The sequence below is a fragment of the Gopherus evgoodei genome, chromosome 1 (assembly GCF_007399415.2).
Source record: "Gopherus evgoodei ecotype Sinaloan lineage chromosome 1, rGopEvg1_v1.p, whole genome shotgun sequence".
NCBI lineage: Eukaryota > Metazoa > Chordata > Testudines > Testudinidae > Gopherus > Gopherus evgoodei.
This window is the reverse complement of record NC_044322.1, coordinates 168,858,544-168,876,974: the sequence shown is the minus strand read 5'-3', so window position 1 is coordinate 168,876,974 and position 18,431 is coordinate 168,858,544.

Here is an 18,431-nt window from a genome sequence, read left to right as displayed (position 1 = left end):
GGACTTGCAGCCAGTGGGAGCAGGGGATAGACTGGAGAATCACACTGTCACCAGGAAAAGGCAGGTCTACATGATTGGAGACTCCTTACTGAGAAGAATAGACAGGCCTGTAACTAGAGCTGATCCGGAGAACAGAAGGGTGTGCTGTCAGCCGGGTGCTAAGATACAGGATGTGGACCTGAGGCTGAAAAGGATCCTAACGGGAGCAGGAAAGAATCCGTTGATTGTCCTTCATGTGGGAACGAATGATATGGCTAGATTCTCGCTGGAACATATCAAGGTAGACTATGCCAGACTGGGGAAGACGCTTAAGGAAATTGAGGTTCAAGTGATCTTCAGTGGGATTCTGCCTGTTCCTAGAGAAGGGCAACAAAGGTGTGACAAGATTATAGCTATCAACAGATGGCTCAGGCAGTGGTGCTATAAAGAGGGCTTTGGGATGTACGGCCACTGGGAAGCATTCATGGACAGAGGACTGTTCTCTCGGGATGGACTTCACTTGAGTAAAGAGGGAAATAGACTTCTAGGATGGAGGATCGCCCAACTGATTAAGAGAGCTTAAACTAGGAATTTGGGGGAGATGGTTGGGAGATGTCCAGGTAATCTCCACGCTGGAATTTAACATTGAGAGGGAAGAAAACAAAGTAAGAGAGGATACAGCCTTGGGCAGAAGAATGGATATAAGGAGGAAGGCTAGTGTAGATACCAGTCTAATAGGTGATACTGGTGGTAGAATGTCTGTGCCTAACCAGGTAAAGAATGTCAGTGAAGCCAAACGGCAAAAATTAAGATGTCTGTACACTAATGCGAGGAGCCTAGGTAACAAAATGGAGGAACTAGAGCTACTGGTGCAGGAAGTGAAACCAGATATTATAGAGATAACAGAAACATGGTGGAATACTAGTCATGACTGGAGTACAGGTATTGAAGGCTATGTGCAGTTTAGGAAAGACAGGAATAAAGGCAAAGGTGGTGGAGTAGCATTGTATATCAGTGATGAGGTAGACTGTAAAGAAATAAGAAGGGATGGAATGGATAAGACAGAGTCTGTCTCGGCAAAAATCACATTGAGAAAGAAAGCTACTAGAGCCTCCCCTGAGATAGTGCTTGGGGTGTGCTACAGACCGCCGAGATCTGATTTGGATATGGATAGAGACCTCTTTAATGTTTTTAGTGAAGTAAACACTAATGGGAACTGTGTGATCATGGGAGACTTTAACTTCCCAGATATAGACTGGACGACAAGTGCTAGTAACAATAATAGGGCTCAGATTTTTCTGGATGTGATAGCTGATGGATTTCTTCACCAAGTAGTTGAAGAACCAACAAGAGGGGATGCCATTTTAGATTTGGTTTTGGTGAGTAGTGAGGACCTCATAGAAGAAATGGTTGTAGGGGACAACCTTGGTTCGAGTGATCATGAGCTAATTCAGTTCAAACTAGATGGAAGGATAAACAAAAATAGACCTGGGACTAGGGTTTTTTTATTTCAAAAGGGCTAACTTTAAAGAATTAAGGAAATTAGTTAGGGAAGTGGATTAGACTGAAGAATTTGTGGATCTAAAGGCGGAGGAGGCCTGGAATTACTTCAAGTCAAAGTTGCAGAAACTATCAGAAGCCTGCATCCCAAGAAAGGGGGAAAAATCATAGGCAGCAGTTGTAGGCCAAGCTGGATGAGCAAGCATCTCAGAGAGGTGATTAGGAAAAAGCAGAAAGCCTACAAGGAGTGGAAGATGGGAAGGATTAGCAAGGAAAGCTACCTATTGAGGTCAGATCATGTAGGGATAAAGTCAGAAAGGCCAAAAGCCATGTAGAATTGGACCTTGCAAAGGGAATTAAAACCAATAGTAAAAGGTTCTAGAGCCATATAAATAAGAAGAAAACAAACAAAGAAGAAGTGGGACCACTAAACACTGAGGATGGAATGGAGGTTAAGGATAATCTTGACATGGCCCAATATCTAAACAAATACTTTGCCTCAGTCTTTAATGAAGCTAATGAGGAGCTTAGGGATAATGGTAGGATGACAAATGACAATGAGGATATGGAGGTAGATATTACCACATCCGAGGTAGAAGCCAAACTCGAACAGCTTAATGGGACAAAATCAGAGGTCCCAGATAATCTTCATCCAAGAATATTAAAGGAACTGGCACATGAAATTGCAAGCCTATTAGCAAGAATTTTTAATGAATCAGTAAACTCAGGGGTTGTACCGTACAACTGGAGAATTGCTAACATAGTTCCTATTTTTAAGAAAGGGGAAAAAAAGTGATCCAAGTAACTATAGGCCTGTTAGTTTGACATCTGTAGTATGTAAGGTCTTGGAAAAAATTTTGAAGGAGAAAGTAGTTAAGGACATTGAGGTCAATGGTAATTGTGACAAAATACAACATGGTTTTACAAAAGGTAGATCGTGCCAAACCAACCTCATCTTCTTTGAGAAGGTAACAGATTTTTTAGACAAAGGAAACGCAGTGAATCTAATTTACCTCAATTTCAGTAAGGCATTTGACACGGTTTCACCTGGGGAATTATTAGTTAAATTGGAAAAGATGGGGATCAGTGTGAAAATTGAAAGGTGGTTAAGGAACTGGTTAAAGGGGAGACTACAACAGGTCGCACTGAAAGGTGAACTGTCAGGCTGGAAGGAGGTTACTAGTGAAGTTCCTCGGGGATCAGTTTTGGGACCAATCTTATTTAACCTTTTTATTACTGACCTTGGCACAAAAAGCGGGAATGTGCTAATAAAGTTTGCAGATGACACAAAGTTGGGAGGTATTGCTAACACAGAGAAGGACTGGGATATCATACAGGAAGATCTAGATGACCTTGTAAACTGGAGTAATAGTAACTGGATGAAATTTAATAGTGAAAAGTGCAAGGTCATGCATTTAGGGATTAATAACAAGTATTTTAGTTATAAATTGGGGACACATCAGTTGGAAGTAACAGAGAAGGAGAAGGACCTCGGAGTATTGGTTGATCACAGGATGACTATGAGCCGCCAATGTGATATGGCCGTTAAAAAAGCTAATGCGGTCTTGGGATGCATCAGGCAAGGTATTTCCAGCAAAGATAAGGAGGTGTTAGCACTGTTGTACAAGGCACTGGTGAGACCTCATCTGGAATACTGTGTGCAGGTCTGGTTTCCCATGTTTAAGAAGGATGAATTCAAACTGGAACAGGTTCAGAGATGGGCTACTAGGATGATCCAAGGACTGGAAAACCTGTCTCATGAAAGGAGACTCAAAGAGCTTGGTTTGTTTAGCCTAACCAAAAGAAGGTTGAGGGGGGATATGATTGCTCTTTATAAATATATCAGAGGGATTAATGTCAGGGAGGGAGAGGAATTATTTAAGCTTAGTACCAATGTGGACACAAGAACAAATGGATATAAACTGGACGCTAGGAAGTTTAGACTTGAAATTAGACGAAGGTTTCTAACCATTAGAGGAGTGAAGTTCTGGAACAGCCTTCCAAGGGGAGTAGTGAGGGCAAAAGACATACCTGGCTTCAAGACTAAGCTTGAGAAGTTTATGGAGGGAATGGTATGATGGGATAGCCTAATTTTGGCAATTAATTTAGCAACTGATCTTTGATTATCAGCAGGTAAGTTTGCCCAGTGATCTGTGATGGGATTTTAGATGGGTTGGGGTCTGAGTTACTATAGAGAATTCTTTCCTGGGTGCTGGCTGATGAGTCTTGCCCACATGCTCAGGGTTTAACTGATCGCCATATTTGGGGTCGGGAAGGAATTTTCCTCCAGGGCAGATTGGCAGAGGGCTTGGAGGTTTTTTGCCTTCCTCTGCAGCATGGGTCACTTGCTGGAGCATTCTCTGCAGCTTGAGGTCATCAAACCACAATTTGAGGACTTCAGTAACTCAGACATAGGTTAGGGATATGTTATAGAAGTGGATGGGTGAGATTCTGTGGCCTGCATTGTGCAGGAGGTCAGACTAGATGATCATAATGGTCCCTTCTGATCTTAAAGTCTGTGAGTCTATGAGTCAAATAGAATATATGTTTAAATTGTCACCAAAGTAGTAATCCTGTTGCTTTAAAAATGGAGACAGTTTGGAACCAAATCATTGCTCTTTCTGCATATGTATTTTTAAGGGAACAGTGACATCCTCTGGCTGTAGAAAAGAAATGTTTTCTCAATGCAGGTCACAAGTATTGTTGTGTAAATACCTTTCTTTCCATATGGGCAGTAGTGCACATCATGTGACTTTCTAATGCTGTTTCTGCACTATACAGACTCGTGGAGAAGTTGGAGCCATTACCTTTCAGTGGGTGTGTCAGTGGCTGCACACAGGTCCGGCTCCAGGCACCAGCATTCCAAGCAGGTGCTTGGGGCAGTAATCTGCAAGGGGCAGCAGTCTGTGTGTTTTTGCCCCCAAGCAGCGCACCCAAGTGCCACCGCAGACGGCGGGGACAGGCCGTGCACCGTTAGGGTGGCATGTGCGTTTCCATGGCGGTGGCAATTCGGCGGCAGCTTCTATGTTCAGCTGTCCGCGGCGGCGCATCTTCTGTCTTCTGGCTGAAGACAGAAGCTGCCGCCAAATTGCCACCGTCGCGGAAATGCGCATGCCGCCCTAACAGCACACGGACTGCCCCCGCCGTCAGTGGCGGCAATTTGTTGTGCTGCCTGGGGGGGCAAAAACAGTAGAGCCGGCCCTGGCTGCAGATCTGATTAAACACTTCAATAGTCATACAAATGTTATGGAAGCAGGGTCTGAATGAGGTAGTGGGATGGAGAGGAAGTCTTCAGGAGCAGACTATGTTTCCATAGACATTGTTACCAGATTTCCCAGTTACTTTGGGGTATGCTCATTTATTAATGTAACCCTTCTGCCCCTCTGAGTTGGCAGCAACAAGGGCCAGGTTCAGTATCCAGGGGTTCAGTTTCAATAACACAATGCAAAACTGGCTCAAGCCCCAACCCAGTGACCTGGGACAATTACATACCAGCCCCCCAGGCGCCTCTAGGAGGCAATACTTCCCCACTCCCAAGCACGGAGTCTGAGTGTAGCAAAATCCTTTTAATAAAGGAAGGAAACAATGCGGCATCATGTTGGAGAAACACCACAAACAGGATTATAACACAAACCATAAGCAAAAACCCACCTCCAAGTATGTTTGGCAATGTCCTTTCCCCCTTAGGGTCTTAAGTCCAATCACCCCAATGTCCAACAACCCAAAAGTTGTCAGTGCCAGAGGATCAGTGCCACCCCGGGTTCAAAAATTTATCTGCAGAGTTTTACCCCCACAGCCTGGGTGGAAATGGGGGGGGGGTGCACACACACACACACACAGGGTGTTCAGGGGCACCTTACGTGGGCCAGGGCCAACTGCTCTGCCTCTCTGTGGAGTTCTGCTGCAGCCTTCATCACGACCAGCTCCACTACACCCACTGTGCCACTCTTCCAGCCAACCCGTGAGCCACTCCAGCCGTCCCCGCAAACCGCTCCGTTCTGCTCACTGTTCCATGGGCTGCTCCAACGTGCTGCAAACTGCTCCGCTCTGCCAGCCGCTTAGCGATAGATCTTCAGGCTCCCCCACTAGTTAACACAGCACTCAGTGATCTCAGCTCAGTAAGCTTAGCTCTTTTAGTGATTTCAGCTTGTAGGAGGGGAGCTCTGGTGCTGGTGCACCATTGGCCCAACGCGAATTCAGCTCAGTAGCCTCTAGATGGACTCCTAATGAATCAAAATTAGCTCTACTCTTCAACAGTGGAGAGAGAAGAATGTGCAGTTAGTGTTCCAGGCCCTCAAAAGGGGCCCATACTATCAGGTACACACACCAGTCTCCAACCTCTCTCATTTCAATGGGTTTTGGCACCCATGTCCCTTTTCAAGCAAGTGCTATTTAATTGATATTGAGACATCTCTGTGATAAAGCAGTCTCATAGTTCCTCATTCACATAATCAGGGTGATAACATTTTATTCCTCTTGCCCCGATAACAAAGAAATTGGGGATCCCAGAGCTGTCAAAATAACCATCCCAGGCTGCCATGGGCTATGCTAGATGAGGTGGGTGTGCCAATGCAAATGCCTAAAATTCCTTTCCACACTTCCCATAATTCACCACCAGATGTCAGGGTAGAGCTCATCCTGACTCTGCTTACATCAAGGTTACTCTTCTGGGGGTGGGGGGTGTCACCTGTGTGCTCATACGGAGCTCTACTTCTCCCTTCTGTAAGTTCCCACTCAATGGAGCTATCCTGCAGGACCTAGGTTCCCCAGGGCTGGGTTCTTCCAGCCCCAGAATCAGATGAAAAACACACACACACACACACACACTCTCTCTCTCTCTCTCTCTCTGCAGCTCCAAGCACGTGCCCGGGTGGCAAGCTGCTGGGGACGCCCTGCTGGTCCCTGCTAGGGCGGCACTCAGGCAGCCTTCGGCAGCATGCCTGTGGGAGGTCCTGCGGGATTCAGTGGCAATTCGGTGGTGGGTACGCCAAAGCTGCGGGACCGGCAGACCTCCCGCAGGCATGCCAGCGAATCCACGGGACTGGGGACCTCCCGCAGGCGCACCACCGAAGGCAGCCTGCCTGCCGTGCTTTGGGTGGCAAAAAAGCTAGAGCTGCCCCTGCACACACATTAACAGAGTGTGTCTGTGCAGACTAGGTAAATCAGCACTCACAAGCTGACCCCTTATATGTCCCTGGACTCAGCAGGCTGAGCTGAACAGCACCTTCACACTGTCACCCTCATATGTCATGGGCACAACCAGAATACAGTATGCCTGAGCAGGCTGGGTCGAGCAGCACTTTCAAGCTGCCCCTTCATATGCCTCAGGTTCAGCATGTCCCTATCCCCATTTTCACGTTACAGTTGTTCTGGTAGTAACCCACTTGATGAGCAAACCCCTCGGGATTTTTGGACACTGTGGGGAACTTTAGCTTAGATTACTGGGTGGGGGCTCAAGCCAGCTCAATTTTCTGTTGTTAAGAGAAATCCCTGGGCATTGAACCCAGCCTTTGTTGCTGCTGACTCCATCTGGTGGAAGGATTACAGTTACAATAACCCAATATCAGAGCCAAGAGCAAAGTGAGCAAAGTATGAAACACATATTTAATTCAAGTTGGCTATGGGACATCTAATCTGAGCACTATTTTAAAACTTTTGCAGTATATAAATAAATGTACTGTGGCAATTTCCCCATCAATACCTTTCCCACAACTTAGTCAGAACAAGACACCAACGGTATTGCTCGTTTTTGCCCAGCTATCTGGCCAAATCTTCTTCTGGTATCTTAAGTGACCACCTATCTTTATATGGTGAATGGTTACTAGTGGGGAGGTAGGAGACAATTAGTGATGAATTCAGAGATCTTAGAGCTGGAAATCACTAATTGGGTCCTCTATTATCCCCAGGACTTGCTAGGCTTCCCTGGAATGGATCAGTAGCTGCTGAATCCACTGTTTCTTTTGGCCAGTTATTCTGTTTACTCGCACTGATACTTCTACTTCAGAAGGTCAAGTGTTTAAGTCCCACATTGGGACCTGGGCTCAAAGGTAAGGCTGATGTTGCAGGGGAGTACTGGGTCTGAGGGAAGGGGCTTTTGAAGAGAGTAGATAATAAAATCAGGTACCTTCTGTCTCTAACTACCACCCTGACAGAGATTACAGAGAGCCCATGAGCACTCTAGAGAAGTATAACGGGATAATGCAGTTGTCATGTCCAGAAGTCAATATCCATAAAACAGGCTCTAGCATCCAAGACTGCACATATGAGCTATTTCAGTATAAAATGTACCACAGTCACCTGCATAGTTACTGAACTGCCACTTTCTAACTCAAGAGCTGTTGTTACAAAATGCTTTGAGTACCTCAGGCGTGATGTGCCATAGAAAACCAAGCTCTGGTCTAAAAAACATGTGAGTGATAGCACGTTCGTTCTTGGGAACAAAGAAAGTTGGCTTACTGTATTCCATATTTGCTAAGATGCATTGGCAAGAGTTGCAAAGCTTTCACCATGACTACAGAAATAAGATAGCTCTTTTCCCCCTATTAGGCTAAGAGAGATTGCTGTGGAATATATATATGGGCAGCATTTTTAAAATGGTTTGAATGCCTTAGGACTGGTGTACACTGGGGGGAGGGGGGATCGATCTAAGATACGCAACTTCAGCTACACTATTCACATAGCTGAAGTTGAAGTATATTAGTTCTACTTACCTGGCTGTCCTCACGGCGGCAAGTAGACTGCCGTGGCTCCCCCGTCGACTCCACTTACTCCTCCTGCCGAGGTGGAGTACAGGCGTCGATTCGGGGATTGATTTATCGCGTCTAGATGAGATGTGATAAATCGATCCCCAATAGATCGATTATTACCTGCCGATTTGGCGGGTAGTGTAGACGTGGCCTTATTCACCTTTGTGTTACTTCACTTTTATACTGGTACAACCTCTTTGATTTCAGTGGCATACTGATGGATAGCGCAGTAGTAAATCTGGCCTTGAAGGACCCTGATGGCTTTTTGTATGATGTGTAAGGCAGGCAACATGAACACTTCCTATAAGGACTAGCTATCAGAGTCCTGAGAAGCAGGAGCGTCAAACTGGTGGACCTGAGCTGAGTGTTGCCCTTGTCCAGATTTGGGGAAACAGACTAGATTCCAGTATAAAGTAAAAGCAGCAAAGAGTCCTGTGGCACCTTATAGACTAACAGATGTTTTGGAGCATGAGCTTTCGTGGGTGAATACCCACTTCATTGGATGCATAGAGTAGTATCTGGGTTTTACTTTCAATGCAGGATCGTGTATGCCTTTCATTTAGAGATAGACCTAAGCTACAAATTACAGATCTACATATTGAACTCTCAGCATTGAGAAATGTTTTGCTTTCCCCTCCACACTTCAACTCTGCAAACAGTTTTGGATTTGTGCCTACCTCTCCTTTTAGATACAATTTAGTCCATGTTTAATATTCTGTTCAGATATTTCTGCAGCTTTTTGATTCTCAGTTTCTGGCTTTGCTCTGGTTCTTACAGCATTAAGATTAATTAATTTCAGGCCTTCTTGCTCTTTAGTTTTCATATGCTGTTTCTAATCATTTCTTATTTCCTCAACACACCTATTTCATTCTGAACACTTCCCCCCTCTGAATAGCGTACTTGGCTATTGTAATAACCCATCGCTGTATATGGATCATCAGCTAATTGCACAGATGCAGTGCAGGGAATCAAAATCATAACCTCATCTTTGGAACATCTTTAGCAGTTGAGCTAAAGAAGACTCTCTTAACTCAGTTGTACTAGTGCTTATATCATTTGTCTCACAGTTGGTACTTACATCAGCATGTTCAAAAGTTTGTTTCTCTAATTTTCAGTGTCAAGATTGAAATGGTTAGAGCCTGAATTTTTTTCAGAGGTGCTGAGGGCAAACGCCTCCCCCATTGACTTCATGAGGAGTTGTGTGTCCTCAGGACATCTGAAAATCAGACTGAGACATCTGAGGCTGGACACCCGAAATTTGACATACCCAAATACAGTGGGCATGGTTGAAAATTTTAGCTACTGTACTTGATGTACAACTTTTGGGTGCACTGATATAACTCACCTCTGTTGTGGGATGTAGAATTGCTGGTTTTGAGCTTATTTTTACAAAGTTTGGCTACATTTTTAGTTTTCGTGCTTCTTCAGAAACAGATGAGTTGAATTAGTATCCCACTATTCACCTTATGCTCTAGGCCAGTGGTGCCCAAAGTGGGGTGCGCAAGAGGATCCTTCGGGGTGCATGGCAGGAGGAGCGCCGCTGGAGCAGTACCGCTTTTTTTTCCCCCCTCCCTCGGCAGTCGGAGCTTTTTTTTTTTTCTTTTTTTGGCTTCGACAGTTTGGCCGGAAGCAGGGGCTGCGTGCTCAAAATTTTTTCACTGATGGGGTGCGCGAACAAAAAACTTTGGAGACCACTGCTCTAGGCCCTTGTTTGTAGGATTTTGGTGTCATTTGCCTCATTGGAAAAAAAGTCTGAATTTCTGATATGAGTCTGAGCTTGAACATCCTACCTAATGTTTAGAGGAAGGAGAGGGAATATACACTAGAGTTCATAATCAGTGTTCCGTCTTGCCTTTATCTATTAGGGGTGGAGGGGGGCGATCTCTCTGGGAAAACGCATCATGACATGACTAGTGCAGATAGGGACGAGCAGTGTTTTAAAACATATTGGGAAGATCCCTAGTGTTAACCAGGACCAGTTAGGGTGTTTTTAATCACTGCTCTCCTTGTCTACCCTCAAGGAAAAATGGTGTTTTACATGTTTGTACCAGGTTAGAAAATATTTTAACTTTTTTAGATAAAAGCAAAAGATTATGCTGCTGACTTCCCTTACATGCATTTCTATTTCCTGCCTTTCAGATAAATGATACAGCCTAGCATGGCTTGTATCCCAGCTTTCAAATTTGTCTGTCAAATCCTCATAGTTTTCTGCCCTTTAGTGTGTGGGGTAAGCCTGGAGCCCAGGTAAAATAGATATAATTTACTGTGGAAACATTATCCCTGTGCTTCATCCTGTTATTTAGCTATTCAGTTGATGACTGTTTGTTGTTACATTACATGTAGTTAGGAATTTTCCATTGTACACTAAGGAGCAGCAAACACTTTCTGTATTTCATTGACGGAAGAATTGTTTCCTCAGCAATTGCTTCAAAAAGAAAAACTTATTTCAGCCAGTCTCGCTGTGGGTTAGATCTCCATGCAACTGCCTGCAGCCACTCACCTGAAACACCTGTGAGTGGAGGTAAACATCTGCAAAAACAAGATGATTTATTTTGCAGGTCAAGTGAAAGGTATTTTATTGGTTTCAATTATACTGTGAATCATTCCCTTCTCCTGAAATGTCATTAAGTTCATCAGAATTGAGAAGACAAAACAAAGTGGAATCTGCACCAACTTCCTCCATAGTCCAAGCTGTATGTAAATGGACAAACAATGCTAGGATTGGCAGTCAGGTGGGGTGACTTTTCTCCTGCTGTGTTTGTTATTCTTTCACAAAAATTGGCTTCATGCTGCAGTTAATTACCTCCATTACATTAATAAGGAAGAAGCATGGTCTACTGCCAAAAACAAAATAGGAGTCTTTTGTAAGAACAAAAGATTTGAATTCTCATCTCAGTCTATCGTAGACTTGCTGCATGAGCTTGGGCATGCTACTTAACTCTCCAGCTCAGTTTTCTCAGGGCTGCTGTAAGATTCCATTATGTGTAAAATGTTATGCAAGCTGTGACTTAAGCCTAGTCTACACTAGAAAAGATTTGCTGGTATAGCTATAACAGACCCTCCCTGTGTAGTTGCAGTTTATACCAGCAAAAGAGTGCTTTTTGGCAATACAGTTTATACTGGTTCCCTGAGTGAAATAAGCTATTGCAGCAAAAACACTTTTATGCCAGTGTCTGCACTAGGGCTTTTGCCAATATAGAAATGTCACCGAAAAAACCTCCCCATCCCTTACTGACATCTCTACTCCCACAAAAGTGTGTAGTGTTGCTGTGGCCTGAGTGTGCCATCAAGCTGCTGGGTATTATTCACGAAACATCTTTAGTGAAAAGGAGAAAAAAACAAGTTCAGAAAAGTCATTTCTCAGATGTACTCTTCCCCAAAAGAGAGAGTATGCTATTCCATTTCCAAACATCTGGATAGACACACACTTTATCAGAACTGGTAGAAACCCCTATAGTAAGGTTGCCTGAAGCTTCCTGTTATAACCCCCGTTTTCAGTCACTTAGAATTTCACCAAACTAACTGGACTGAAAATTTACTCTGTCTCAGGAGATAATAGTTTTTGAAAGTTTCACTGGGGCAGCTCAGCAATTTGAGAATGTGATTAGGTACAAGTGGGTTAATTTGGGGGGGGGAGATCAGTTTTAGAATCATAGCAATGTAGGACTGGAAGGGAGCTTGATAGGTCATCTAGTCCAGTCCTCGTCACAGAGGCAGGACTCAGTATTGCCCTAGGCCATCCCTGATAGCTGTGCTGTTCTTAAAAATTTCCAATTGGGGAGGCAACCTCTCTAGGTAATTGATGATTTTTCTTTATAACAGCCTTTTACATACTTGAAGACTATCATGCCTGCCCCTCTTCTCCCAGTCATCTTTCCTCAGAGATCACGTTTTCTAGACCTTTAATTACACCTCTACCATGATATAACGCCACCCGATATAACATGATTTCGGATATAACGTGAGACAGACCCAGGCCAGTGGGGTACAGGAGTCTGGTAGAGGGCAAATATACTGGTCACTGGGTAAGTAGTTTTCTGTTCCCTGAGTGAGCAGAGCAGGGGCTGCACTAGAGTAATCAGGAACCTGCTAGAACCAATTAAGGCAGACAGGCTGATTAGAACACCTGCCGCCAATCAAGGCAGGCTAATCAGGGCACCTGGGTTTAAAAAGGAGCTCACTCCAGTCAGGTGGGGGTGGGTGGAGCCAGAGGAGAGGAAGTGCATGTGAGGAGCTGGGAGCAAGAGGCACAAGAAGCTGAGAGTGAGAGGGTGTGCTGCTGGAGGACTAAGGAGTACAAGCATTATCAGACACCAGGAGGAAGGTCCTGTAGCGAGTATAAAGAAGGTGTTTGGAGGAGGCCATGGGGAAGTAGCCCAGCGAGTTGTAGCTGTCATGCAGCTGTTACAAGACGCACTATAGACAGCTGCAATCCACAGGGCCCTGGGCTGGAAGCCGGAGTAGAGGGCGGGCCCAGGTTCCCCCCAAACCTCCCAACTCCTGATCAGACACAGGAGGAGTTGATCCAGACTGTGGGGAAGATCACTGAGATAAGCAAATCTGCTAATAAGCGCAGGACTCACCAAGGTAGAGGAGGAACTTTGTCACACATGGCAAAGCAACACTCCGGGGCAGGGGGGAGTAGGGCTGTGCGTGCCAGTGGATTAAAGCAAGTTCAATATAACGCAGTTTCACCTATAACAGGGTAAGATTTTTGTGATCCTGAGGACAGCGTATATCGAGATAGAGGTGTATTTTTGTTGCTCTTCCCAAGACTTTCTCCAGTTTGTCCTCATTCTTCCCGAAATGTGGTGAACAGAACTGGATATTGTATTCCATCTGAGGCCTTATCTGTGCTGAGTAGAATGGAAGAATTACTTCTCATGTCTTGCTTACAACACTCTTGCTAGTACATCCCAGAATGATGTTCACCTGTTTTGCAACAGTATTACATTGTTGACTCGTATTTAGCTTGTAATCCACTACAACCTCCCAGCTCCTTTTCTGCAGTACTCCTTCCTAGGCAGACATGTCCCATTTTTGTATTTGTGCAAATGATCATTCCTTCCTAATGACTACCAAATGACTGGAGGATACCTAATGCCACAGCAATTTTTAAAAAGGGCTCCAGAGGTGATCCTAGCAATTACTGACTTCAGTACCAGGCAAATTGGTTGAAACTATAGTAAAGAACAAAAGAGTGTCAGACACATAGATGAACAATTTGTTGGGGAAGGGTTAACATGGTTTTGTAAAGGGAAACCATGCCTCAACAATCTACTAGAATTCTTTGAGGGGGGTCAACAAGCATGTGGACAAGGGGGATCCAGTGGATAGATTGCACTTAGATTTACAGAAAGCCTTTGACAAGATCCCTCACTGAAAGCTCTAAAGCAAAGCAAGCTGTCATGGGATAAGAGGGAACGTCTTCTCATGGATCAGTAATTGGTTAAAGATAGGAAACAAAGGGTAGGAGCAAATGGTCAGTTTTCATAATGGAGAGAGGTAAATAGTGGTGTCTTCTGTACCAGTACTATTCAACGGGGATAAAGTGAGGAAGGCCAAAAGCCATGTAGAGTTGGACCTTGCAAAGGGAATTAAAACCAATAGTAAAAGGTTCTAGAGCCATATAAATAAGAAGAAAACAAAGAAAAGTGAGACCGCTAAACTGAAGATGGATTGGAGGTTAAGGATAATCTAGGCATGGCCCAATATCTAAACAAATACTTTGCTTCAGTCTTTCTTTAGTGAGGCTAATGAGGAGCTTAGGGATAATGGCAGGATGACAAATAGGAATGAGGATATGGAGGTAGATATTACCACATCCGAGGTAGAAGCCAAACTTGAACAGCTTAATGGGACGAAATTGGGGGGTGGGGGAGGGGGCAGATAATCTTCATCCAAAAATGTTAAAGGAACTGGCACATAAAATTGCAAGCCTATTAGCAAGAATTTTTAATGAATCTGTAAACTCAGGAGCTGTACCCTATAACTGGATAATTGCTAACATAGTGATCTAGGCAACTACAGGCCTGTCAGTTTGACATCTGTAGTATGCAAAGTCTTGGAAAAAATTTAAAGGAAAAAGTAGTCGAGGGTATTGAGGTCAATGGTAGGTGGGACAAAATACAACATGGTTTTACAAAAGGTAGATCGTTGCAAACCAACCTGATCTCCTCCTTTGAGAAGGTAACAGATTTTATAGTGAAAAGAACTGCAGTGGGTCTAATTTACCCTCAATTTCAGTAAGGCATTTGATATAGTTCCATTTGGGGAATTATTAGCTAAATTGGAAAAGATGGGGATCAGTATGAAAATTGAAAGGTAGATAAGGAAGTGGTTAAAGGGAAGACTACAGTGGGTCATACTGAAAGGTGAATTGTCAGGCTGGAGGGAGGTTACTAGTGAAGTTCCTCAGGGATCGGTTTTGGGACCAATCTTGTTTAATCTTTTTATTACTGACCTTGGCACAAAGAGTGGGAATGTGTTAATAAAGTTTGTGGATGACACAAAGCTGGGAGGTATTGCCAATACAGAGAAGGACCAGGATATCATACAGGAAGATCTGGATGACCTTGTAAACTGGAGTAATAGTAACTGGATGAAATTTAATAGTGAAAAGTGCAAGGTCATGCATTTAGGGGTTAATAATAAGAAGAACTACTGCTATAAGTTGGGGAGGCATCAGTTGGAAGTAACAGAGGAGGAGAAAGACCTCTGAGTATTGGTTGATCACAGGATGACTATAAGCCCGCCAATGTGATATGGCCGTTAAAAAAGCTAATGCAGTCTTGGGATGCATCAGGCGAGGTATTTTCAGTAGAGATAAGGAGTTGATAGTACCGTTATACAAGGCACTGGTGAGACCTCATCTGGAATGCTGCGTTCAGTTCTGGTCTCCCATGTTTAAGAAGGATGAATTCAAACTGGAACAGGTTCAGAGAAGGGCTACTATGATGATCTGAGGAATGGAAAATCCGTCATATGGACGGAGACTCAAAGAGCTTGGCTTGTTTAGCCTAACCAAAAGAAGGCTGAGGGGAGATATGTGTCAGGGGCCACAGGGCCTATTAGTACCCTGGTGCCAGCCAAGGACCCTGATGCCACTGCCGTTTAGCCTGACTAGCCTGTCCCATCGACTGACGACTACGAAGGGAGGCCAGGCTGGTGTACAACCTGCTGTTGTCCCTGGACTGGGAGGAGCGGTGGCATCAGGAATGGTGCCGACTACGAGACCGTGATCCTGATGTGGAGGAACAGTACGGCCGGTAGCAGCTGCTCTGCGATCGGCTCCGGCCATTGACGCCCAGGACTGCAGGAGTGGTACCGCACTGGGGTCCTGGAGTGAGACGAAGAACAGGAATGGCATCGCCACTCGTATTGCGACAGGCTACGGTAGCCTGAGGCGAGGACCTCCAGTGCTGTCTCTCGGTCTCGACGGGGCCTGCTCCCTTCGTGAGGTCCACGGTCCCTTGAAGTGGAGTGGTGTCTGGAACTTGTCAGTCAGAACCCAGCCAGACAACTTAGTGGGGATTGACGGTGACAGGCATGGACTATGCCCAGGACAGTCGCTGAGTGGCGAATGGTTTTGGGAACATTCCCTCGACTGCAAACAGTACCGACCAGGAGGCAACTGCGGAGATCCAAGTGGTAGCTTGTTTCTAGATCAGGGAGCCAACGGTGGTGGTGCCCCTGATACCAGCAGAGACATAACATCCTGGGCCACTTGCAGGACCTCCGGACAGCCAGGGAAGCCTGCACTGAATGGGCCAGGCTACTCCGCTCAACCTGAGTTGGAGGCCTGGAGGCTGCTGGGGACCAAGAACTGCCCAACACGGTCTAGTCTCTCCCCTAGTCTTACTCTGGTGCCTCAGCGGAGAAGGCCTCCCCTTAGCCTTCTTGGCATGCCTTGTGGACGGGGAGCAGTGCCGTCTGGTGGAAGGCACCGAAGGGTCACCATGCATGATGCTGTGGTACCTGGTACCGACTCGGAGCAGTGCACTGCAGTTGGGGTCAACGCCGACTCCATCAGAATGGCTCGGAGCTGAATGTCTTTTTCTTTCTTGGTCTGAGGCTTGAAAGATCTGCAAATCTTGCAGTGATCGCTGAGGTGGGTTTCTCCCAGCCATCATAAACGGTCCGCATGTGGGTCACTCACTGGCATCAGCTGCCTGCAAGTGTTGCACGACTTGAGGCACAGGGTGTGCATGCACTAAACTAAACTAGCACTAATCTAAACTACTTCAACTACAGGTACTACTAACTATGAATGAACAAGAGTTCAAGAGGAAAGCTGCAGCCAAGCTGGAGCAGAACAGTTCCGATGCATCTTCACTGGCAGCAAGAAGGAACTGAGGGTGGGGGAGTGCACAGTGCCCCTTATACCACGCCACAGAGGCACCACTCCAGGGGAAATGCTTCCAGCACCAGTGCATGTGGCGAGCACACACCTATTGTGGCATACATATGACCAATCACTCGAAGTATCATCTCTTCACACAATGCACAGTCAACCTGTGGAACTCTTTCCCAGATGATGCTGTGAAGGCCAAGACTATAACAGGGTTCAAAAAGAACTAGATAAATTCATGGAGGATAGGTCCATCAATGGCTGTTTGCCAGGATGGGTAAGGATGGTGTCCCTAGCCTCTGTTTGCCAGAAGCTGGCAATGAGCAACAGGGGATGGATCACTTGATTGCCTGTTTTGTTCATTCCCTCTATGCTGGAGGGTAGGGATAGGATACAGAGGGATCTAGACAAATTAGAGGATTGGGCCAAAAGAAATCTGATGAGGTTCAACAAGGACAAGTGCAGAGTTCTGCACTTAGGATGGAAGAATCCCATTCACTGCTACAGACTAGGGACTGAATGGCTAGGCAGCAGTTCTGCAGAAAAGGACCTAGGGGTTACAGTGGACGAGAAGCTGGATATGAGTCAACAGTGTGCCCTTGTTGCCAAGAAGGCTAATGGCATTTTGAGTGGTATAAGTAGGGGCAGCAGAATGAGGGATGTGATCATTCCCTTCTATTTGACATTGGTGAGGTCTCATCTGGAGTACTGTATCCAGTTTTGGCCTCCAGAAGAATATGGAAAAATTGGAAAGTCCAGCAGAGGGCAACAAAAATGATTAGGGGGCTGGAGCAGGTGACTTATGAGAAGAGGCTGAAGGAACTGGGATTGTTTAGTCTGCGGAAGAGAAGAATGAGGGGGAATTTGATAGCTGCTTTCAACTACCTGAAAGGGTGTTCCAAAGAGGATGGATCTAGACTGTTCTCAGTGGTTCCAGATGACAGAACAAGGAGTAATGGTCTCAAGTTGCAGTGGGGGAGGTTTAGGTTGGATATTAGGAAAACCTTTTTCACTAGGAGGGTGGTGAAGCACTGGAATGAGTTACCTAGGGAGGTGGTGGAATCTTCTTTCTTACAGGTTTTTAAGGTCAGGCTTGATAAAGCCCTGGCTGGGATGGTTTAGTTGGGGACTGGTCCTGCTTTGAGCAGGGGGTTGGATTTATGACCTTCTGAGGTTCCTTCCAATCCTGATATTTCTATGATTCTGTGAAAGCCAGCCTGTCCAGGGGTGGTATTGATCATTTTTAAGCAATATTTGGTTTAGCAGGACCTCCACTTGTGAACTCAGGCATTGCATGCAAGCCATTCATTACCAAACATTGAAGGGTCTCCTAATAGTTTGCATAACTTTGGGTTATGACACCCACTTGATGAGTCCATACAACAATAAACCAAGTTATTTTATAGCTTTAAAAAAAATTCATAGGGGGTAAGAAGAAAAAAGTGTTTGCTTTTAAAGAAAAGCTTTTTAAAAAATCCCCCATAATTCTTAGAAAGCAGCAGCTAAAATAAAGCCATACATTTTCCAGCAATAAAGCATGACAAGAATCAGAAGCTGTTACTTAAGAGACTGAAGGCAGTACTAAGATGTAGGCTAGTCTTACATCCAACTGATTAAAGCATAAACAACTTTATATCTAGACAAGGGAAGAAATGTGTATGGAGATGCCCTCTGAATATAGCAGGGGCTCATCTCCTACACAAATGGCAACTGTTTCCAGACATGCTTGCTGAATTTAAACATCCCAGCTTCCATCTCTGCACTTAGTGACCTGACAAGTGGAGTTCAAACTGGCACAGTACAGTGTAGAAGTTACCTCCTGCTGTGCATACTGGATAATGTGGCAAGCTAAGGAC